Genomic DNA, 20,223 nt, shown 5'->3' with positions numbered 1-20,223 from the left:
CGGAGAGACAGAAAAATGTCACTTACCTACACCAAAGGGTGATCGGAGTTTTACCTTGTTGATGTTTGCAAGGCACATGCAAACCTTCACCTGAAGGCACTATACAAGTACATTTTTCAGTATTCTGTCCATGTGATTGCTCAGTATTAAGATTGCTTTAGTTTTTTTGGGGTAGTACCCAGGGAACAAAACAGGACCTAGGCCACATTGTGATAGGTGATGTACAAAACACATAGCAAATGACAGTCCCTAGATTAAGGACAGAACAATCCAAGTAGACGTTTGGCAAGAAAAGGGAAGACACAACTGAGAGAGAAGGTAGAGGTATAAGGGAGTAATGCTTACAAGTACAAGGTTACACCTTAGCTTAGTGATCCTGCAAACAGCTTTTCTGGGAGCAGGAGGGAAGATTTCAGCCTGAACTATGAAGTCATTTACTCCTCCTACCTAAAGGCTATTCTCTCCATGAAGCAACCCCTACCTCTCCTTTTATTTCTCATTCATCCCATTATATGGACCTCTCTCGTTGGTCATCTGGAATGTTGCTGGAAAGTTTCAGAAAACTAGTATTGCTGATAACAGAGGTCTCCCAGTCTTGTGAATGTTCCAGCTGCTCCTTCTCCTCCAGGGGGAATCAAAGGGGCATGCTGCAGCCCTTTATTCACCATCTGTCCCACTGCAGCTGCTTTGGCTGCAGCTTCGCTCCCTGGTGAGTCACTTCTCCTAGAGCCCTCCCTTGGAGACGTGCTGGGGGGGGGGGGGGTTGCTCTTGGTGACTGGGACAAGGGTTGCCAATGAAGCCATTGTCCCCATAGCAGCTCAGTCTGGTTTCTGGGGTAGACGAACAGAAAGATACCAATAGCCCCTCACTTGTCATCTGTCTACTCTTACCCCAGTTGTCCCCTTGTGAGAGGTGCTAAACTTCTGTGCCGTGTGTGTGAGAGAGAGAAAGTGATGGGGCTGCATGCCCCATAGTGACTCAGTCCTATAAACTGTAGGGCAGATAAGGGGGACTCTGCAGCCCCTTAGCAAAATAGGGTGGGAAGTGAGTGTGTTCCTATTTTTATTAGGTTCCGTTTTAGTTTTTTTGCAAATAGCTGAAAACACTACATGTGTTTTATCATAGGTTATCTTGGCACAGAAACGTATTTCTTCTAAGAAGGAAATAAAAGTTTCTTTATTCACTACATTGAAGAATCAGAGGGATAGCCATGTCAGTCTGGATCTGTAAAAGCAGCAAAGAGTCCTGTGGTACCTTATAGACTAACAGACATATTGGAGCATGAGCTTTTGTGGGTGAATACCCACTTCGTCGGATATGCATCCAAAGAAGTGGGCTGTAGTCCACGAAAGCTTATGCTCTAATAAATTTGTTAGTCTCTAAGGTACCACAAGTACTCCTGTTCTTTTTGCGGATACAGACTAACACGGCTGCTACTCTGAAACCTGTCACTTCATCGGATTCACCCACGAAAGCTCATGCTCCAATACATCTGTTAGTCTATAAGGTGCCACAGGACTCTTTGCTGCTTTTACATTGAAGAAGTGTCACTTCTAACAAATGGTTGATGAAGTAGGATTTTTGTCAATGAACTGGTTCAGGATATGATGCTATAGCACATTTGGAAAGTGAGAACAAAATGTACCCAATTTTTTTCCCCCAGAACCATATTAGTGACAATAACGTGCCTCACTCTATGCAAAATACAAAATGCAAAAGAGCCCTGGACCCAAAAATCTTACAAATGAAAGGTCTGATCCTACAAACTCAGGCATAGTTTTGCTCACATGAATTGCCCCATTAAAAAAAAAAATACCACCCAATGAGATTGCACACAGGTTAAATTTACATATGTGCATAAGTGATTGCAGGATCAGGACCATAAACCCCTTAACACATTATAGTTTGCCCCCGATATCAATTAACTCTATGTAAGAGTTTGACTCATTAATTGGTTCGTCCCCTTGTGCCTGAACACAGTGTAGCAGGCTTTCCTCCATTCGCACTCACTTCCGACAACGGCTCCCGCCCTACAGTGGTCTGCTTCTTTTTGAGACTCAGCCCCTATGCTGCATCACATCTGAGCCTACCCCTTCCAGAATAACCCAATAGCTCCACAAACAATAGTCCAACAATTTCACGTTGGCCATTTGGTCCAGCTCCATACTCACTAGTCCTAACTCCTTGTGTTGGGGGTTTCAACATTTCATACCCTTTGTCTCTAGAGGTTTCCGACACACCTTCCTCAGTTGGCCAGCAGGGGAACCCAGGCCCCACCTCACCTTTGGGTTCTGGTCCGGAGATCCTTTAATAAGCAGCCATGGCCTGACTATGCAGACCTAGGGTGACCAGATGTCCCGATTTTATAGGGACAGTCCCGATTTTTGGGACTTTTTCTTATATAGGCTCCTATTACCCCCCCATCCCTGTCCTGATTTTTCACATTTGCTGTCTGGTCACCCTATGCAGACCCCTTGCTGCATCCCTGGATCACTTCCTACCACAACCTGTCTCAGATCTTTCCCACAGCCTCTTCCCAGGCTGACTGTGCATCCGCATCACTCTTTCTAGACCTCTTCTCTAGGCTGACTGCAGAGTTTCTTAACACTTTCACTGTCTGGCTGGTTCTGCTTCAGGAGTGTTTTTTCCTGACAGGAGAGTCCTTGATCCTATCAAAATGTTTCTTCTCCCTGCAGGACTGAGAATTCTGGGCAGATTCCCTTCCCCCATCTTTCCTTCACAACTAGTTTGTGTTCCTTGTTGCGAGCCCACTTTCCTTCTGGGAGGCTGTCTGGCCACAGGCTAACCTAGCTCCCTGGCTCCAGCCAAATATCTCAGTAAGTAAGAACCAGCTCCACCTGACCCTGGTTCAACCCTTTTAACTTCTTCCTCCAGGCTTGACACCTCCTGCAGATATAACAGAGTGAGGCTAATTGAGCCCACAGGCTCAATTAACCCTTCTGGCCTAGTGTGGGGGATGGTACACTCCACCACACTGTTTTCCCATTCTGATTGAAACATCTTCCATGCTGTAGAAAATATCAGCTATGTAGAACTGTGGTAAAAGTAGTACCATTTCATCTGAATAACAGCAGAACAACTTGAACATTTACTATATGTTTTCATCTTTTAAATCCCTCCTTACAGCCAACTTCTGCTATCATGCCTAAAAAGCATTACTAATGGACACTAGTTTAGACTGGTTGACACCTGTGACAACCATGAGGCTAATAAATCATGCAAATGTGCATAAACTTGTTACCCCATTTGCCTGTTTATATAACTGTTGAATCCCCTCATCATCCATCCTACATTGTTAGCTTTCTGAACCAGGGGACTGTCCTGTTTAATCATTTGTACAGTGTACAGCAAAGAACACCGAATCTTTGGTTGGGGCCCATCAGACTCTACAGCAATATACATTTTACTAATTACATAATAATTTTCTCCTCTGTCTGTCTATTTTGACATATCACCACAGGGCAGAAGGAACTCATGATCCTTCCACACTTGGAATGAAATAAAGTGTCACCTACTGGAGGCAACAAAAGCCACATTCCTCCAGTGTGTCTAGGAAAAGTGGAGTATAGGAAGTGAGAGTTTTGGGCCATTATGCATTCAGCCTTGGACTCGTGTCTGGAGGCAAAGCAAGCTTTGTACTGAAGTGAATAGCTGTGGGATGTGTGGTGTATACAAAATGTCAAAAGATCTAACGGGTGGTTTAGAAAGACTAGTTCTCTCTCTACATGGAATCATTAAAGGAACACTAAATCATTCTGGTAGTGGAAATTGGAGGACAGAAAAGAAGGATTATGTAGTCTATTTCATATTCTCATCTCACTTTAAGGATCAAACAGCACCCCAACTTCAGTGTTCAGATGTATTTATTATTATTCCTTTGTATACACTCAACACTATACTGGGTGTTTTACAGGTTTACACAGCACCTGTACCACAAAGCTTACAGTTTAATTTCACAGCATACAAATAGAGGGAGGGAGGGAGGGCACAAAAAGAAACATGAATGAGCAGTTAAGAATGACACATCTTGTTAGTTGCGCAATTTCTTTTTCTTTCCTGAGAGGAGAGCTAGGATGCATAGGAGGAGCGTGAAAGAGGACTGGGCTTGGGAAGATGGTTCTAGGCATAGGAATCCCACTCAAAAAACAGAATCAAATGGCGACAAAGGAGTTCATGAGGCAAGCAGCTTGGGTAGAGCAAAATGAGCAAGATAGTGATACGCCTAGTGCATTTCTGGGACCCCAGCGTAATGGGAGAGCTGTTCAAGCTACTTAGAGAAGGGGCAGGGAAGAAGCCTCAGATATTCCAGATCTGATCTATGAAAGCTGGAGCCAAGCACTTACAAGAAAAAGCTTGAACTATATTGGGACATTGTGCTGTGATATGTTGAGAAAGTCACATTGCCTTTCCAAGACAAATGCCACTCACTGAGATTTGAGAGAATATACACATAGCCCTGCTGCCCATGGGAAAACCTCTATGGCCTTGGCTTCACAAGGGAATTTTACCTAAAGTTTCCAACCAATGCTACCACCACTATGCTACCAATAACTCACTGGTGGCATCCTCAGCCAGAACCCTAGTGCAGACAAGGTTCCAGCTGTTTCCATCATTTTTACTGTCATGTCAACAGAACCTGCTACTACTTAAGTTCCCACCAGCATCTAGCTCTTCAGCAGGGGTACAGCAAGAGGAAAAATGGTCCAGTGACTAGGGCACTAGCTAGGGCATGGAAGTCTTGAGTTTGAGTCCCTGCTCTACTACAGACTTCCTGTATGACCCTAGACAAGTCACTTAGGCACCTAATTCCTTTTGTACATTTAGGCCTAAGTCCCACTGTTGGAACCACTGCAATGCACAAAAACTCCCACTGAATCCTGTAAATGCCTAAACTCAGACTCAGACTCATAGACTTTAAGGTCAGAAGGGACCATTATGATCATCTGGTCTGACCCCCTGCATGCTGCAGGCCACAGAACCCTTCCCCGGACTCTGCCGTTGAAGTCCCCAAACCTGTGTTTTAGTTACTGCAATCGGCAGACACCCTCCTGCTAGTGATCCCAGCCCCATGCTGCGGAGGAAGGCGAAAAACCTCCAGAGGCTCAGCCAATTTACCCTGGAGGAAAATTCCTTCCCGACCCCAAATATGGCGAACAGTTAGACCCCGAGCATGTAGGCAAGAGTCTCTAGTCTGACCCCTGTTGGCCATTATACTATTTGCGTACCATTGCTTGGTTTTCCTTGGCTACTATGTTTTACCATTAAACCATTCCCTCCATAAACTTATCTAACTTAATCTTAAAACCAGACAGGTCCGTCGCCCCCACCGTTTCCCTCGGAAGGCCGTTCCAATATTTCACCCCTCTGACGGTCAGAAACCTTCGTCTAATTTCTAGCCTGAACTTCCCCACGGCCAGTTTATATCCATTCGTTCTCGTGTCTACATTAGTACTAAGCTGGAATAGTTCCTCTCCATCCCTTGTATTTATCCCTCTGATATATTTAAAGATAGCAATCATATCCCCCCTCAGCCTTCGCTTTGTCAGACTAAACAACCCAAGCTCCTCTAGTCTCCTTTCATACGACAGGTTTTCCATTCCTCTGATCATCTTAGTCGCCCTTCTCTGGACCCGTTCCAGTTTGAGTTCATCTTTTTTAAACATGGGAGACCAGAACTGCACACAGTACTCCAAATGAGGTCTCACCAGCGCCTTATACAAGGGAAGCAGGACCTCCTTATCCCTACTAGATATCCCTCGCCTAATGCATCCCAAGACCGCATTTGCTTTTTTTACCGCCACGTCACATTGTCGACTCAGTCATCCTGCGGTCTACCAGGACCCCTAGGTCCTTCTCCTCTTCCGTTACTTCTAACCAATGCGTCCCCATCTTGTAACTAAAATTGTTATTATTCATCCCCAAGTGCATCACCTTACACTTTTCACTATTAAATTTCATCCTATTTCTGATACTCCAATTCACAAGCTCATTCAAGTCTCCCTGCAGAACATCCCTATCCTCCTCCGAATTTGCAACGCCTCCCACCTTCGTATCATCCGCAAACTTTATCAGCCCACTCCTGCAATCGGTTCCGAGGTCAGTTATAAATAGATTGAATAAAATGGGTCCCAAAACCGAACCTTGAGGCACTCCACTAGTAACCTCCCTCCAACCTGACAGTTCACCCTTTAATACGACCCGCTGCCTTCTCCCCATTAACCAATTCCTTATCCACCTCTGGATTTTCATATCGATCCCCATGTTTTCCAGTTTAACCAATAATTCCTCATGGGGTACAGTGTCAAACGCTTTACAGAAATCCAGGTATATTAGGTCCACTGCATTTCCCTTATCTAATAAGTCCGTCACTTTCTCAAAGAAGGAGATCAGATTAGTTTGGCACGATCTGCCCTTCGTAAAACCATGTTGTAATTTATCGCAATTGCCATTAACCTCAAGGTCCTCGACTAATTTCTCTTTCAGAATTTTCTCCAGCACCTTGCACACTACAGATGTTAAACTAACAGGCCTGTAGTTACCCGGATCACTTTTTTTCCATTTCTTGAAAATAGGAACCACGTTAGCTATTCTCCAGTCTAACGGGACCTCCCCCGAGTTTACAGATTCATTAAATATTATCGCTAATGGGCCTATTTCCCGAGCCAATTCCTTCAATATTCTCGGATGAAGATCGTCTGGTCCTCCCGACTTAGTCCCATTAAGGCGTTCAAGTTTTGTTTCTACCTCGGATACGGTAATCCCCCATCCTGTATGCCCCTCTGTAATGGTGTTAGTATCCCTAATATCTTCATTGGCCTCACTAAACACCGATGCAAAGTATTCATTGAGATATTGCGCCATGCCTAGATTATCTTTAATCTCCTCTCCGGCTATAGTCTTCAGCGGTCCCACTTCTTCTTTCTTTGCTTTCTTCCTATTTATATGGCTGTAAAACCTTTTACTATTGCTTTTAATTCCCCTCGCTAGGTCCAACTCTACACGGCCTTTGGCCTTTCTCACTCTATCTCTACATTCTCTGACTTCTCTAAGGTAAGTTTCCTTACTGATCCCTCCCCTCTTCCACTCTTTGTACGCTTTCTGTTTCTTCCTAATCGCCCCTTTTAGTTGGTCGCTCATCCAGCTCGGTGTAAATCTCTTGCTTAGTGATCTTTTTCCCTGGGGTCTGTTTACACAGCAAAGGAAAACCCATGGCTAGCCTGTAACAGACAACTCAGGCTCAAGGGACTCAGGCTGCAGGGCTGTTCCATTGCTGTGTAGACTTTTGGCCTTGGGCTGGAGCCCAGGCTCTAGGACCCCGTGGGGTGGGAGGGTCTCAGAGCTCAGGGTCTAGCTCAAGCTGGGAAGTCTACGCAGCAATGATATGGAGCGACAATCCTGAGTCAGATGGCATGGGCCAGGCATGGGCTTTTCTTTGCTGTGTTGACATGCTCTCAGTACCTAAGGTTTTACCGTGAATGTTCTCTAGGTGCCTATATTTCTGCCTCTGGGCATCTGAACTTCTCCCTTACTCTAGGCATCTGAATGCCTAAGACCCAGAGCAATTCGCAAGTTAGGGGAAGATAAGTGTTCAGCCACCTAAGTCAGGTGCAGGGCCTTCTCTGTTAGGCACGCTCAGAGACCATCTACCACATCAGGCCTCTCAGATGAGTTCACACAAAACAGCTTGGGGGAGGCGGGGGGAGAAGAGATGAAGAGGGCAAATAACTCTTAAAGAGAGAACATGCAAGCATGTGAATGGCTCTAGCCTAGTGGTTAGAGCACTCACATGGGAAACCCAGGAGCTAGTTCCCCTGCTCCAATGATGCATTATTCATCCAGAGTGCAACAGCTTCAACAGCAGAGACTGAGGGACTGAAGGAGCCCTGCACCAGAACATCCTGTAGCCGAATGGTTAGAACGCTCACCTAAGAGGTGGAAGGCCACTCTCTAAATCCCTTCTCCCCATCAGGCAGAGGAGGGACCTGACCTCCCACATCCAAGAGGAGTACCCCAAGCACTGGGCTAAAAGATATGAGGGAGGGCGCTCATATTACCCCTGGCTTCTTGCTAAAGTGGTGTAGATGCCTAGTGCCAAGAGAGGGTTTGAAGCTCAGACTTCCAAGCAGAGATAGGTGCCTCCCTGCAGCCCAGACTCAGTTGTCTATGCTGAGATGGGGCAGGGCTTAGCCAGGGAGTGGCCGATGATGGGGGTTTGTGCTATCTTAGGCAGCTTCCCGACTCACGTGCTGGCTTAATCTGTTGCCCACCTCTTTATTCTGGATACACCTGATTGAAATTTTTTGGAAAGATTTGTGTTATTTTCATTCCAAAGTATTCAAAATAAACCCATTACGTTTAAAAAAGAAAAAGAAAAAAATTACTGACTACACCATCAAAATAGTTACTGAAATTCTTTGTCCAAAAAGCAGGGGATCAAGTGTCAATAACCACTTCAATACCATTTTTGACACAAGTTTGGGGGAATAAGAGGCACACAAAATGTGTTGTGGAAACCAGAAAAATGGCAACAATGACAAGGATTTGTCATGCACATTTTCTCTGTTGAGAGAGAAAAAAAAGAAAGATGTCAACCAGCCCTAATTGAGGCTATACTCTCCCAAATGCAAAACCATTGTCTTCGCTGTCTGTAATGATCACCTCCACAATAACTTTCCCCTGTATTGTAAGAGACTAACATTTGTGGTTCTCCATACTGAACACATCAGCTAGCAGGAAGTGGGAGCATTTTAACACTGTCTAGAGGACTCCGCACTTCTTTTAAAGAGCAGGTGCTGTTTGAGCAGAATATTATCCTTTTTATTTTGAGCTATGCAAGCTCTTGATTTAGAACTGAAAATGTGCACTGGGGAAAAGATCTTTAATAAACTGGAAAACAGCCTCTGCTAAAAAAGGTTTCCCAGAAAGTTATGCATAATGAAGATGAAAAATGAATACATAATTGGCCTAGGACAATTTTATGAATCAAGCTGTTAGTTTTTATAATTTTTGTTGCATCTGGTACATATACAATACGCCTCCAAATATGGACACAAAAACTTTAGAACAAGAGTGCTTTAATTGCTTTTGAACATGCTTGACTTATGCTGAAGATTTTCACCCCCAATCCTGCAGTTCCTCCGTCACTCACTATGCTCTTCACTAGTATCTACATATAACATAATATGCAGAAATTGTTTTAAAGCCTTTTTTTACTTTCCCCTTAGCTGTGTGTTTCCTGGGACTTACATAGATTGTTAAAGCCAGAAGGGATCATTAGACTATCTAGGTCTGACTTCCTGTCAAGTACAGGCCATAGAATTTCATGCAGCATCTCTGTACTGAGCCCAATATCTTGTGTTTGACTAAAGCATATTTCCAGAAAGGCATCCAGTCTTGATTTGAAGACAGCAAGAGATAGAAAATCTACTGCTTCCCTTGGCAGTTTGTTCCAATGTTAATCACCCTCACTGTTAAAACTGTGTGCACCCTAATTTCTAATTTGAATTGGTCTGTCTAACTTCCATTTGGTTCTTGTTGTGCCTCGCTCTGCTAAATTAGAGAGCCCTTGAGTACCTGGCATCCTCACTCTTGTGAAGATACTTACACACTATAATCAAGTCACCTCTTGATCTTTTATTTTGATAAATTTAGTTTTCTCTGGGGTTTGACTGAATGATATGATATTACTCTTTTCCCCTGTAATTGGCAATAATATAGCAGACAGTGGAAATTCAAGAGCACCTAATATAATTCTGATATGGGCAAACTGAATTTTACCAAAATTATCTGCAAAGTTCATTTTCATTAAGAAAATTAGCAAGAGAATTTTTTGCACCCAAATAGAAATTTGGAAATGCATATATTGGACAATTCTTCCTCCTCCCTCCTGCATCTGATCACTGTCCTCTAGAACAGGGGTCGGCAATGTTCGGCACGCGGCTCGCCAGGGTAAGCACCCTGGCGGGCCGGCCCAGTTTTATTTACCTGCTGACGCGGCAGGTTCGGCCGATCACGGCCCCCACTGGCCGCGGTTCGCCGTCCCGGGCCAATGGGGGCGGCAAGAAGCGGCGTGGGCGAGCGATGTGCTGGCCGCGGCTTCTCGCCACCCCCATTGGCCCGGGACGGCAAACTGTGTCCAGTGGGGGCCGCCATCGGCCGAACCTGCTGCGTCAGCAGGTAAATAAAACTGGCCTGGCCCACCAGGGTGCTTACCCTGGCGAGCCGCGTGCCGAACGTTGCCGACCCCTGCTCTAGAAGTTCAGTTACTCAGTTAGCTGCTTAAAATCAGGAGCAGTCCTTCTATGGGACACAAGCTTCCTCAACTTACATGGAGTTCATATGTTCATGGCTGAAAGAAAATTCAAGATACTTGGCAATCTTGATTTTAAAAAAATATATCTAGGTGATGCGGTGAAGTCCAATATTTTTCTGGTTATTCCCAGGTTGCAAGTGAAATCAGACTCCTCTTGGGCCAAAACTAAACTCAGGATTCCATATGAGCCCTATTACAGCATGCAGTCACCACCAGAGCCCCCCTTATGTCAGGACACAGGTTGCAGGGGATCACGCTTGCTGGTTCCACAACCATCTGTCCCTTCTGTAGCCTAGCCCTGCAGCCAGGTAACCTCTCAGTCCACTCCCCTTCCAGGGTTAACAAAAAAAACCACACAAAGTCTAGTGGCTTCTAAACCCAGCCCTCAGCCTCCATCTGGGACTCATAGGTCTCAGCTTCTTTCACTCCTGACACCTGTACTTCCCCTCTTGGTCTAGGGAAGAGTTAGGGTAACCCAGGCCCACCCTCTCCTCTGGGATCCATCCCAGGGTCCTTGTTTCAGGCAGCTACAAACTATTCCTTTGGTCCTTTTGCCACTCCTACCTTTGCCCTGCTTGTCAGTGTCTTTACCAGGCCTGCTGAATGCACTGTCCCCATCTTGGAGTTGTGGTTCCTCATGGCTTCTTCTTAGCCAGTTATGGAGGTGCTTCCTCAAAACCATTTCCAGCCCCTCTGCCAGCAGCTGGGATGCATTTCTAACAGTCCCTCTGTATCTCACCTTAAGGCAGTCGGTATCTCAATCCTTCAGTCAGAAGTCTCCCCCTGCCCTCCTTCAGGAGCTGGGGTTGTGTTTCAGGCAGTCTCTCTGACTCTTGCCTTGTGGCTGTCAGGATCTCCCTCCTTCAAACAGTAGTTCCCTCAACTTTCCCCCTCTGAGCTGGGGCTGAGTCCAGCTGTAAAGTCTAATCAGCTTCTCCTTCACCTGGACCCTTTTCCCCAATTAGCTCTCCACTTCAAAGGGTTCAGCAGGTCAGTCTTCTCCTCCTGGTGCCTGCCTTTTTAGGCGGGAGGAGGGGGTATATATGCTGGTCCCCTTCCTGGAGCTCATCCCAAATGGCTGGGAGGGTGGGGTGCCTTGCCCCGCCCACTCTGCAAGGCTTGTGGTCCCTTACCGGCCCTTAAAGAGACAGTAACATCATTCATCCCAAACACTTCTTATTCCTGGGACTATTTCCCCTCTCTCAATAGCTCCTCCATCTCTGTACATAAGAACACCCAAAATCTTCAATGAGCCACACTATGTGACAGCGATGAGCTGACTCCACTATCCTTAAGGGGCAGATCTCCCCCATCATAAGCCCTGATAGCAGAAGCTGTCTAGGTGAACATGGGTTGAATCTGTTTGGGAGCCATCTGAAATAGCCAGTCTCTGAGGTGTCCTGACCCCGCCTCCTCCCTGCCTAGCTCCATTGATTTTATGGGCTATGGTGGCCAGCCCAGTGTATGCCTTCCAGCGGAAGAGGGGATGAAAGCAGTTTGTAGTGCTGCATCGGTGCTCCTGGTGGACTTCCTGTAACAGGGATCATGCACTTTGGGTTCCACTGAGAGGCCTGAGGTAGTGAATATGGTCCCTAATATTTAAAAGGGAACCTTGCATGATACCTAAAAGGTGATAGAGAAATAAAATATTGATGTAAAATTGAAAATTAATATCTCTTGGACAGAGAGAGGAACATTTTGATCTGGGAAATACTAATTCCAGGTGCCACTGACTCATCAAACTTGTTTAATAATATGTGTCCCTATTTTGGCTTATCCCAGTACCTCAGTGACATATCATTTTTTAAAATTCACAGTTCATTAATTTTCTTACATCATTCTGTGCTTCAATTTTGTGGTAGACTAATTTATGACACTCATTTAAAAACAAAACCATACATATATTTAAAAAAAATTCCAGAAAGCTAATAGACCCTATATAGGTTGACCAGAGTGGAACAGAAGGCTGAAAAGGTAATTAAAAATTAACAATGGTGCTGGTCCAATGGAAAGAGATTGATAGGAATGTAATAAAAGCCATCTCTAGTACAAGGCAAAGACCTATGCAATTCAAAATCAAAGCAGCAACAGAAATTGGATTTCCTTTTACAGATTTTGAAAACAAAAGGCAATGATTTTAGAACTTGGAAGCCTAAAGTTACGGTCCTAAAAACAAATTTAGGCACCTAAATAAATGGTCTGTTTTTTAAAAGCACTAAGTACTCAGCAGTTTTCATTAAGCCTAATCCAAAGCTAATTTAAATTAACGGGGAAAGACTCCCATTGACCTTAAGGGGCTTTGGATCAGACTTATTGACTCCAATGGGAACTGCAGGGCTCAATACTTTTGCAAATCAGACTACTTATTCAGGTGCCAAATGTGAGTTAGGAGTCTACTGCTATTTTGAATATCTTGGCCAAAAAATCACTAGCTCAGACAAATGCTGGGGATGCTACATCAGTTCTAGGAGTTTAGTATATATATTTTGGAGATGTCTGGTCACTGGGAGGCACTGGGTGGATAATACTGCCTGGATAATAATATACTTGCTATAAAACTTAGCCTGTACCAAGTTCAGACATTTTAGGGGACCCTTGTGCCCACAAATAGGTCTAGTTAACAAATAGCTGCTAACAGTGACACTGATGACTGGCAAAAGAATAGTTATTGTTGAAATGGAAGAACGCAGATTCTACCACAGTAATGGCTTGGAAAGTGTTACTATATGTTAGATCTCTGGAGAAAACAATTTGCTGTAAAGAAAACAACATTTAAATTGTTCTCAAAATTTATCATAAAGCAGTTGAGCATTTCACTAGTTAACAGCATAGACAAAACTGAGTCCTGCTGTTATTGGTTTGCCTTTCCAGGCCTCCAGAAAGGATGGATGTTTACGCTGTGGAATCAGATCCTGCCCTCAGTATTCACACTGGGATGGAACAAGATCCCTCCTAGTACTTTTGCTGAGACGGTATGGTTCCACCCTGCTTCTACTGTGGGACAACTGTTCAAAGCACCATACAAATCCCAAACTTCCAATTACTGAATGGTTTTTCCTGTGTATACCAAATGCAAGGCGCTCAGTTGGACAATTAATTATCAAGATGCACTGAGTACATGCGGCTGGAGAACCCAGGCCCCAGCAAATACAAACAATTCATGCCCACAAATAGGATGGACAAGTAGATACTGTGCAATGGAGCAGTGGTGAATGTACTTATAGAGACAAAGCCTCAAATTACACAAAACACACACCTGCCTGTAAACCAATGGACACAGCTTTACAGGAAACCAATGGAGAGATTTTCTAAAGTATAAATGGGAGTTGAGCACCTAACTACCTTTTGTGTCTTTGAAAATCTCCCCCTATATTTGTGTCATTGGAGACCCCAAGTCCCAGCATGGACTGGACATATCCTTAGGTCAGGGGTTTTGAACAGTAGGGGTTAGTGGTGTGGAGAGGGTGATGCTACTAAATTTGCACAGACAAGCAGTTCCATCATTCCCAGGTTACTATGGAGATCCTTGATAGTGAAGTAACAAATAAGGAGCTTTATCAGACATGTCTGCACTCACTGAATAATCACACACTACTGACTAAGCTGCCAAAGTGGATGCACTGGGATAAGTGTAGAACCTGGGATGCATTCGCTGGAGGAAGTCTCCTTTGGTTGTTCCATAGTCCTGATTAAGAGTCAGGAGAGGATGTTTCCACATTACATCTCTCCATATTTCCAGTAATGAAAGTTGTCTTCTGTTTGTGGGAAATACTCAATTAACTGATGGCCTATGGTACATTCAGTGAGGGTATCAGGGTATTATTCTTAGGAACAAGGCAACTCAGTTAGGTGAGGGCATTGTAGGGAAAGGCTTGTGATGAAGGGTGTCATTGTCATTCCTTTCCAGAACTGCATTCGTTTAACTGAGGATTTGGTAATGGCTGAAGATGAGATGTAAGGTAGTAGACTTAGCACGTGCCTTTCCTGATGGTCACTATTATAGCTTTCATTTTCGTACAGCCAACAGGGGTCAGTGTGGAAGGGAATGGACAGTTTGCTATGTAGTCATGTATTCTTCCTACCTAATTTCCACTTGTCCACCACAAGAGTCTTGAAGGATACAGGACCCTGCATTTGATTCCACTGCTGGGCATCCATATCCTCGACTTTTTGCATCATTCTTCAACCACAGTGGCTACCGAAAGGGCACAGCCCTCTCCTCCCAGATACTGGACTATATGTTAAATAAATTCCTTTCTAGCAAATATTTGATTCAGTTCTTACTTAGCATTCTAACAGCCTGATTTGATAGCTACTCTGAAGACAGTTCCATATGTAGGGAATTATAACACTGGACCCTGAGGAATAAGAATAACCACTGAAGTTGTTTGTGAGGAGATACATTCTGGTGGGCTAAGCAGGTTGACCATCTCTCTGTCACCTGTAACCTAGTGTGATTTCAAAGTGCTCTTTGACAAATTTGAAATGATCATCAAGCAAGACACAGTCCTCCAAAGCAGCCTCGTAAATAAGGAGTCTGTCAAGAGCCTACCGTGCAGCAGACCTTATAACCACTCCAAGCAAGATCCCTTTTTAAACCCTTCAGAGGAGCAATGTCACTCTATGACACAGCAATGAGTATAAACACTCTATTAGCCCTCGGTAGGAAGGATTTTTCAAAAAGTGTTATACTCAATCAGCACAAATTACATACATTTCCAAAAGTCACTTGAATAGTGTTGAAATACGCTCAACTTGATTAGTGTATTTTCAAAACTCTTTCAAAACAGCAGAAGGACTGTCAGATTAAAAAAATTAATTACCACAAGATGAAATATTACAGAAAGTAATAAAGGAAAAGAAACTTGAGCAAAAGAAAGAAGAGTTCAATGTAAAAGTCCAAAAAGTGTATTTAAAATAGAATTTTCCTGGAACATAGACAGCAAGAGGATAGATCAGGGGTCGGCAATGTTCAGCACGCGGCTCACCAGGGTAAGCACCCTGGCGGGCCGGGCCAGTTTTATTTACCTGCTGACATGGCAGGTTCGGCCGATCGCGGCCCCCACTGGCTGCGGTTCGCCGTCCCGGGCCAATGGGGGCGGCGAGAAGCCGCGGCCAGCACATCGCTCGCCCACGCCGCTTCTCACCACCCCCATTGGCCCGGGACGGCGAACCGCGGCCAGTGGGGGCCGCCATCGGCTGAACCTGCCGCGTCAGCAGGTAAATAAAACTGGCCCGGCCCGCCAGGGTGCTTACCCTGGCGAGCCACGTGCTGAACGTCGCCGACCCCTGGGATAGATAGTTATTATAGCTATTACAGAAATCAGATAGGAGTAATTTGTTTTAATGTTCTCCCAGATTGTCATTCATTCTCATAAACTACCAGTGTTCTGGATGTTAGAGGTAGTCATGACAATGAAAGGATCCTGTTCTAACCTCTGTAATACTGATGCTCTCCTATTTCTCCAAGAGTAACAAATTTCATTAGTGAAACAGCTAAGGTCGCTGAAATTGGCATTAGAGTTTATATGATGTACTATACATTTCAATATAGCTGTATTTTTCAAACACTGTGGCCTACTTCCACAAAGTATATAAATAAATAAATCTGGCTTTTCTGCTAAATAAGTTCATACAACACTGTTGGAGTCTCAGAAACATCAATTACACATTCTGAGGTCACTGCACACAGCACTATATAGAGCAAAAATGAGGGGGTTGAATTTGAGAAGGATAAATGTTACCTCTGCTGAGTTACTGAGCAGGGAAATATTTAGAAAGGCATCAGTGAAATAACAGATTGTTCTACGAGCCCTGATTAGTCAGTGTAAAATTTCTTGGAGTAGGTCAGGGTAATTAATAGCATAAACCCATATAAGGTTAAAAATGCAATCCTGAATGGAAGATCAGTTACTTTGCCTGAGCAATAGTAACTCAAAATATGTTGATATGTTTTGCATATTAATGCCTAGTTAATATGCTAAAAACAAATAATTAGTATTTTTGAGTGACAGATAGCTCTGGTGACAAATTACTCAAAGAAGCAGAGCATTACACAAATTTATCATCAAAGCTCAGATTCCTACAGCTGGTAAATAACGCAATACATTTCCAGCAAATATTCTTTCAATGTTTTTAATTAATTTGCTTCAACTATGCTCAGATCCCTTTTTCCATTAGTTTTGAAAAGAATTATGACATCAAGAATGATAACAGTCAAAAACCAGTAGGAGAACACTTTAATTTCCCTGGACACTCAATAACAGACTTAAAAGTGGCAATTCTTCAACCAAAAAAAACCTTCAAAAACAGACTCCAACGAGAAACTGCAGAACTGGAATTATTTTGCAAACTGGACACTATCAAATTAGGCCTGAATAAAGACTGGGAGTGGCTGGGTCACTACAAAAACTAATTTCCCCCTGCTGATACTCACACCTTCTTGTCAACCATTTGAAATGGGCCACCTTTATTACATTGAACTCATTAGCACTACAAAAGTGATTTTTCCTCTCTTCTTGTCAACTGTTGAGAATAGCCCACTTCCACCTTAATGGAATTGGCTCGTTAGCACTGACTCCCCACTTGATAAGGCAACTCCCATCTTTTCATATGCTGTGTATTTATACCTCCCTACTGTATTTTCTACTCCATGCATCTGATGAAATGGGTTTTAGCCCACAAAAGTTTATGCCCAAATAAATTTGTTAGTCTCTAAAGTGCCACAAGGACTCCTCGTTGTTTTTGCTGATACAGACTAACACAGCTACCCCTCTGAAAAGAAATAGAATTTTTCAATTCACCTCATACAAGTACTGTAGTGCAATCTCTTTATCATGAAAGTGCAACTTACAAGTGCAGTTATTTTTTGTACATTTTTTGTACATAATTCTACATTTGTAAATTTAACTTTCATAACAAAGAGATTACACTACAGTACTTGTATTAGGGGAATTGAAAATACTATTTATTTTGTTTCTGTTTTACAGTGCAAATATTTGTAAGCAAAAATAAATATACAGTGAGCACTGTACACTTTGTATTCTGTGTTGTAACGGAAATCAATATATTTGAAAATGTAGAAAACATCCAAAAATATTTAAATAAATGGTACTCTATTAACAGCACAATTAATCATGATTATTTTTTTACTCACTTGACAGCCCTACTATTTTCAAATACCTAAGCTGACTTCAGCTTTGCAAAGTGTTGTGGGATAGCTGACATGAGTGAACAGAATTATGGGGACAGCATAATATAGTCAGTTAACATAATTTCCCAATACTTATATATACACAATGTATATTATACTAATACCATGTATATAATACCTATTAATGTGGTATACATATATATAATCTAATAATGCTGTGTTCCTACTGCTAAACAAATAATACTTTTGTTTCTAGAAGTTTGTCTGGTAACTATGTTCACCACTGGTCACAGCCTCCTGAAGGGAAGAACCGCAGGTGTCCAAACTGAGACCTGCTGAGTTAGACTGGTTGAGACATAGTAGACTATAGCTCACAGCCTGCTCTAGTAGTGCTGGAATTGTGAAATTCTACCCCAAGATAGATAAAGGCACAAGGTCTGACACCTGAAGGTGTGGGCTCAGAGACACCACAAGGGTCAGAGGTGCAGCTAGCCCTGAGTAAATAATTTATTGAGAATTATTTGCTCATTTCCTTCATTTACATTTCATTTTATCAAAGTAAATGAATTTACAAGGTCAGATTCGCAATATCCTCTGTCACTAGTAATGCTTTCCATAGCAGCAGCAGCAGCAGCAGCAGCAGCAGCATTAATCCTCTGGCTGCTACAGGGAGTTGACTCTAGAAGCAGAACGCTACAAGGCCTTGTAGTTGTAGAAGTCATTTGACATACTTAATATTAGAAATGGTACATGGCTCCATCCCTGGAAATGATGATGACGCATGGCCATAAGGATGGATTCAATTACAGTTCACAGAACCTCAGTACCATCTCCTGGTGATGAAAAATCATTGACCTAACTGCATGATGTGGGATTCTGTCAATACATATGTTTCATTGTCAACAGATATCAATAAGGTCAAAGATTTAGGCTATTTTAGACCAAGAGGGAGTGAATTTCAAAACTAAAGCCTCATGTCATGAAGTCAGGGTGAACTGTATCTTAACAAGAAGAACAGGAGTACTTGTGGCACCTTAGAGACTAACAAATTTATTAGAGCATAAGCTTTCGTGGACTACAGCCCACTTCTTCGGATGCATCCGAAGAAGTGGGCTGTAGTCCACGAAAGCTTATGCTCTAATAAATTTGTTAGTCTCTAAGGTGCCACAAGTACTCCTGTTCTTCTTTTTGCGGATACAGACTAACACGGCTGCTACTCTGAAACCTGTATCTTAACAGCTTGGCTTTAGATCAGGGGTCGGCAACGTTCAGCACGCGGCTCGCCAGGGTAAGCACCCTGGCGGGCCGGGCCAGTTTTATTTACCTGCTGATGTGGCAGGTTCGGCCCATGGCGGCCCCCACTGGCCACGGTTCGCCGTCCCAGGCCAATGGGGGCGGCGAGAAGCCGCGGCCAGCACATCGCTCACCCGCGCCACTTCTCACCACCCCCATTGGCCCGGGACAGCGAACTGCGGCCTGTGCGGGCCGCGATCGGCCGAACCTGCCGCGTCAGCAGGTAAATAAAACTGGACCGGCCCACCAGGGTGCTTAGCCTGGTGAGCCGCGTGCCAAACGTTGCCGACCCCTGCTTTAGATACTTTCAATTGATGCAGCCAGCTGAGAGACACCTGGTCAGTGTACACAGTAAAATTTCTCCTGAACAGATATGGTTTTGACTTTTTAAGTCCCCACACTATAGTAAGGCATTCCTTTTCAACAGTGGCATGGTTTTATTCCTGGTCCAGAAATATCTTGTTCAGATACACAACATGGTGACTCTCTCCCATATTAGCATCAATCTGCATTAGCACAGCACTTAACCCTCTGACTGAGGAATCTGTGAAAACCGTAAAAGAATTGTCAAAGTCTGGGTTTACCAGAACCAGGTCTTCACTCATGGCTTTCTTCAGAAGAACAGTTTGATACTGTTCTGCCCAGACCGCTTTGTCTGGTTTACCTTTTTTTACAGTTCAGGGATGAGTAAATCTAGAGAGCTAAAGTGTGGTACAAAGCTCCTGTAATACCAGCCATCCTGATAAAGGATTGGGCCTGTTTTGGGGTCCAGGGGACAGCCCAATCTTTTATAGCCTCCATCTTTGCCAGTTCTGGCATAATCTGGCCACTTTCCACTTTATTGTCCCAGATAAGTCACCTAGGCTATTCCCCTTTACGCTTCTCCTCCTTTACAGTCAATCCTACATCTTGAATGCATTTGAGCACTTTTCCAGCCTGAGTCACAAGCTCCTCCCAGGACTGACTAAAATAGAAATATCATCAATATATGCAAAGACAGCCTCTCTGTCACTTTCAGTAGCTCATCCACCAGATGCTGAAAGGTAACTGGAGCCCACTTGAGCACAAAGGGTAAAACCACAAAGTCAAGAGGTGATAAATGCAGATTTAGGTCTATCATCAGAGTCCAAAGGTACTTGCCAATAACCTTTTGTAAAGTAAACTGTGCATCCCCCCCAGCTTGTCCAGTATCTCATTCATTCTAGACATGGGGTACACATCAGATACTGTGAAAGCACTAAGCTTTCTATAGTACACACAAAATGTGATAGTCCCAAAACCAGTCTTTAAAACAAAGCATTATTTATTTATCCCCCAAAAGTACAAAGCACACAGAGCAAAGGATTAAACAATAAACTGCCTATATGCGTGGGTCTTACACCTTAAGCTGTGCTTGCCAGCTTTTGGAAGTATCCCTCAACCCAGCTAACTTCACCGCTGGTA

At 43.7% G+C, this 20,223-nt stretch overlaps 1 protein-coding gene across 1 annotated transcript in view; it reads right to left on the bottom strand.

Moving 5' to 3' along the window:
• Window positions 1–11,319, bottom strand: part of GABRA4 (gamma-aminobutyric acid type A receptor subunit alpha4) — a 104,907-nt gene extending 93,588 nt beyond the window's left edge. The window contains exon 1 of the mRNA XM_065596904.1: window positions 11,074–11,319. The gene's annotated coding sequence lies outside the window, so the exon portion shown is untranslated. The remainder of the gene's footprint in view (window positions 1–11,073) is intronic.
• Between the last annotated feature and the right edge of the window lie 8,904 nt (window positions 11,320–20,223).

Source organism: Chrysemys picta, chromosome 5 (assembly GCF_011386835.1).
Source record: "Chrysemys picta bellii isolate R12L10 chromosome 5, ASM1138683v2, whole genome shotgun sequence".
Lineage (NCBI taxonomy): Eukaryota > Metazoa > Chordata > Testudines > Emydidae > Chrysemys > Chrysemys picta.
The sequence above is the reverse complement of the archived record's forward strand: the minus strand, read 5'-3'. Positions and strand labels throughout refer to the sequence as shown.